This window comes from Etheostoma cragini, chromosome 8, assembly GCF_013103735.1.
Source record: "Etheostoma cragini isolate CJK2018 chromosome 8, CSU_Ecrag_1.0, whole genome shotgun sequence".
Taxonomy (NCBI): domain Eukaryota; kingdom Metazoa; phylum Chordata; class Actinopteri; order Perciformes; family Percidae; genus Etheostoma; species Etheostoma cragini.
Genome location: NC_048414.1, coordinates 59265 through 64548, shown reverse-complemented (window position 1 = coordinate 64548; position 5284 = coordinate 59265). Strand labels below are relative to the sequence as shown.

The following is a 5284-nucleotide window of genomic DNA, read 5'->3' as shown; positions in this document are numbered from 1 at the left end:
CACACACACACACACACACACACACACACACACACACACACACACACACACACACACACAAACGTTTTAGATTTAGAGATTTAAATAGTTCTGATCACTAAACTGAAACTATATAACTGATCATGTGACTCTGAGGATCAGCACTGATCAGCTGATCACTGGACCAGAAGGACCAGAGAAAACAAAATGGAGGGTCATCTCTTAGTTGTCATGGTGACAGCCGTGTAAGGTAAGGAGCCAGCGCCCGTCGGCAGCTGCATGGGCGGCTGTGTGCGAGTGTGTGGTGAATCACATCCAGCATAACTTTTTACATAGACTGGAACATTTAATTGGCATTAAAGGAACTGCTCTAAGCTGGTTTAGGTCTTATTTATCAGATTGATCCCAGTTTGTTCATGTTAACGATGAATCCTCTGTGCACACCAAAGTTAGTCATGGAGTCCCACAAGGATCTGTGCTTGGTCCAATCCTGTTCACTTTACATATACTTCCTTTATATCATGGGTGTCAAACTCTGGCCCGCCGCGAGACAATACCAAATTACTACTAGAGCTGGCCCGCCGGTATTATACAGCGCATTCACCACTAATACTACGAATCCCATAATGCTCTGCTGTTTTTGCGGGCCAATCAGGACAGGACCCAGAAGCCCTGTCTCCTCTGTGACAGTAGACATAGCAACATAGACGCTACAACTGTCAGCGAGCTAACCCTTCCCAAAAATGGCGAAAAGAAAGGCAGAAAACAGGAGCTTTCTGGACAAGTGGGAGGCAGAATATCTGTTTACATATGTAAAAGACAAACCTGTTTGTCTTGTTTGTGGAGTCAACAGGGCTGTAAGTAAGGAGTACAACATTAGACGACACTATGAAACGAAACACCATTACAAATACAAAGACCTGGACATGACTCAAAGGAGCCAGAAAGTAGAGGAGATGAAAAGAAGTTTGGTTTCACAACAGAATATGTTTAAAAAAGCCACATCACAAAGCGAGGCTGCTGTAAAGGCAAAATCAGCCCGGCCCTTTAATGAGGGAGAGCTCATGAAAAAGTGCATGATGAAGGTTTGTGACCTCGTATGCCCAGAGAAAAAACAAGCATTTTCAAACGTGAGCCTGAGCAGGAACACAGTAGCTGATCGTACATGATCTTGCCACCAATCTGTATGACCAGCTGATGGAAAAGGGAAAAGATTTTGTTGCGTTCTCCCTCGCTGTGGATGAGAGCTGCGATGCATCTGATACTGCTCAGCTGTCAGTCTTCATCCGTGGAGTGGACCCAAATCTGTGTGTTACGGAGGAGCTATTGGGATTCAAATCAATGCATGGCACAACCACAGGAAAGGAAATCTTTGAGGAGGTTTCCAAATGTGTAACTGAAATAAAGCTGCCGTGGGATAAACTCGTTGGATTAACGACAGATGGTGCGCCAGCGATGTGCGGTAAAAGAGTGGACTGGTGGGCATGGTTCGGGAGAAGATGCGGGAAGAGAACTGTGCAGGTCAGCTAGCTGTTTACCACTGCATCCTACATCAGGAAGCACTGTGTGCCAAAGCCCTAAAGATGGAACATGTCATGACCACAGTAACACAGGTAGTTAACTTTATAAGAGACAAAGGTCTAAATCACCGCCAGTTTAAATCTTTTCTGGAGGAGTGTGGTTCGGAATACGCAGACGTGCCGTATCACACAGGTGCCGTTTCCTCTGCTTAGCCAAGGTGAGATGGCTAAGCAGAGGAAAAGTACTGAACAGATGTTTCGAGCTGCGTGAGGAAATATGTCAATTCCTGGAAACCAAAGGGAAGGATACAGCAGAGCTCCGGGAGCAAAAGTTCCTGTGTGAGCTGGCCTTTCTCCGTGACATCTCAAGCCATCTCGATGCGCTGAACCTGCAGCTTCAGGGGCGGGGGCGCATCATCACAGACATGTACGCTGCAGTGAGGGCCTTCAAAACTAAACTGTGCCTGTGGGAGAATCAGATGCTGCAAGGAAACCCTTGCCATTTTCCCTGCTGCCAATCCATAGAAGCGCAGATCTCTACCGCCGTGTTTCCATGCGCACAGTTTGCTGAAAAACTTAGTGTTCTCGCCGCTGAGTTCAGCCGGCGATTTGCCGACTTCAATGCCCAGAAATGCAAATTTGAACTGCTTAGTAATCCCTTCGCAGTGGATGTGGAAAATGCACCAACCAACATCCAAATGGAGCTGATTGAACTCCAGTGCAATGACACGCTGAAGTCAAAGTATGATGCTGTGGGCGCCGCACAGTTTCCACGGTTCATCCCTGACACAATGCCTCAGCTCCGCACCCAAGCTGCTCAGATGCTCTCCATGTTCGGCAGCACTTATCTATGCGAGCAACTTTTCTCCTCGATGAAGATGACCAAAACAACTCACAGGAGACGTCTGACTGATGAACATCTTCGCTCGATACTGAGGATTTCTTCAGCTCAGAGCTTGAGCCCAGACATTGATGAACTAGCATCCAAGAAGAGATGCCAGGTATCTGGCTTGGGCACATCCGATTAGACCAGTGTGCAATAATTAACGTTTTCTTTATGCACTTTTTCTTGCTACAAGGCATGGGCTTGAATGGTTGATTGATTTATTACCATTTTATTTGTAAAATTATTAGCCAAATTATTTTGGTATTTAAATCAGAAGGCTACAAATATTAAAGAGGCATACAATTTTTATTTAAATTTTATTTATTTAATAAATGAATGCCATTGATGTGTTTTTTAATTTGAAATTCGATTTTGCATGTCTCCACTACTAAATTATATATTGTATGGTAATAAGCGATGCTTGTTCCATATTCAATGTTAAAGCAAAAATTGTTTGGGTCCATATTAAAAGGTTAATTTGTTCAATGTTGGCCCATGACTTTGTTCAGGTTTTACATTTTGGCCCACTGGGTATTTGAGTTTGACACCCCTGCTTTATGTCATGGGCCCGCTGCTGTCTGTCTTCCCTTTCCCCTGTTTGTCTGTCCGTACTTCTGTCTTCCACTAGAGGTCACCATAGAGGAACCTGGTCCGGAGGCGTGACCACACTCTGCCATCCGCCTTCAGCACAGCTGCAACCCACCTTCATCACTCCAGCTCCACAGCTGCAATCTATCTCCATCATCCCATCTCCACAGTATATAAAACCGGGCTGACCACCTCTTCAGCGCCAGTTTGTTGCTAACCCCTAAGTGGTAACTTGGCCAGTCTTTAGTGCACGTTGCTCACCTGCTTTACTATCAACTAATATTGTTTTTGTTCTCGTCACAGTGTTTGTCGTCGTCCGTGTTTGCAGTTTCCTCCAGACCCGCTCCTTGTAACTTTTCTCCATACCTCACCACCTGTACCTCCTCTGTGTGTTTTTTGTTGGATTAAACCTTTTTCTTTACTGTCATCCTCTAGCCTGTGTTGTTTCTGTGTCTGGGTCCAACCCAACCCATTACACTTTAGGCGATATTGTCATGAAGCACTCCATAAAATTTCATTGTTATGCTGATGATACTCAATTATATCTATCGATCAAGCCTGATGAAACTAATCCGTCAGCTAAACTTCAAATGTGCCTTCAGGATATTAAAACCTGGATGACCTGTAATTTTCAAATGTTAAACTCAGATAAAACTGAAGTTATTGTTCTGGGACCCAATCACCTCCGTGACACATTATCCAAAGAGATAGTTACTCTGGATGGCACAACCCTGGCCTCCATCATCACCCTGGCCTCCAGCACCACCCTGGCCTCCGGCACCATCTTTGATCAGTACATGTCCTTTAACTCCCACATAAAGCAAATTTCAAGGATGGCCTTTTTTCACGTACGTAATATTGCAAAAATCAGGAATATCCTGTCTAAAAATGATGTAGAAAAACTAGTCCATGCACTTGTTACTTCTAGGCTGGATTACTGCCATTCTTTATAATCAGGCTGCTCAAAGACGTCCATAAAGACTCTTCAGCTGATTCGGAATGCTGCAGCACGTGTTCTGACAGGAACCAGGAAAAGAGATCACATCTCTCCTGTTTTTGGCTTCTGTGCATTGCTCTGCGCTCCCAGAATGCAGAGTTACTCGTGGTTCCTAGAGTCTCTAAAAGTAGAACTGGAGCCAGAGTGTTCAGCTATCAGGCTCCTCTCCTGTGGAACCAGGTTCCAGTCTGGGTCCAGGGACCAGAGCGTTCAGCTATCAAGCTCCTCTCCTCTGGAACCAGGTTCCAGTCTGGGCCAGGGACCAGAGCGTTCAGCTATCAGGCCCCTCACCTGTGGAACCAGGTTCCAGTTTGGGTTCAGGAGGCAGACACCATCCCCACATTTAAGAGTAGGCTTAAGACGTTCCTCTTTGAAAAAGCTTATGGGATAACTGTTGTTGTGATTTAGCACTATATAAATAAAATTAAATATTGTTAGGGAGTGAGGAAGCAGCGTCCGCCTTACCCGGCCCACATGCTTCTCGTCATAGTTGTCAGATTTATCTATCATATAATCAAGAATATAATAAAACTAAAGGGAGACTTGGCTTACAGCCCGATCAGGTTGGGGAGAGTTCTAGCCCGACCAGGCTCCTCTCTTTACCCTGTCTCTCCTAGTTATGCTGTAATAGTTTTAGACAGCCTGGGACTTCCTTTGACACACTGAGCTCCTCTCTCCTCTATCTTTCTATCTTTTCATTTATGTGCAACCATGTCCCAGAAATGCTTGTTACTTACCTAGTTACTAACTTAGTTACTAACCTGGTTACTAACCTGGTTACTAACCTAGTTACTAACCTAGTTACTAACCTAGCTCTGGGGAGTTCCTCCGCGGAGACCTTATGTTCTTTTTCGCCCAGCATGTTTCCTCGGATCAGGGAGTCTCCAAAATCATGGTTGCAGCTGTCGCCATGGTCCCGCTACACGTCCTGCTATGCCATGTTCATCCTGCTACGTCCTGCTACGTCCTGCTGTGCCTTGTAATTCCCACAGTGCCCTGCTATGCCATGAAATACTACAAAGAACTGCTACAAACTACTATTTTTTCTATTTTTTTTATTTCAACTCTTCATTCTAACCCCAACCGGTTCATCAGACACCGCCTACCAAGAGCCTGGGTCTGGGTCTGGGTCTGTCCGAGGTTTCTTACTAAAAGGAAGTTTTTCCTCGCCACTGTCGCCCTGTTGCTTGCTCTGGAGGAACTACTAGAACTGTTGGGTCCTTGTAAATTCTGGAGTTTTCAATTTCAATTTCAATTTCAATTTTATTTATAGTATCAATTCATAACAAGAGTTATCTCAAGACACTTTACAGA

General features: G+C 44.9%; 1 pseudogene; it reads left to right on the top strand.

Annotated features, from left to right (window-relative positions):
• Positions 1–722: 722 nt before the first annotated feature.
• LOC117948939 lies at positions 723–2527 on the top strand (annotated as a pseudogene).
• The last annotated feature ends 2757 nt before the right edge of the window (positions 2528–5284 follow it).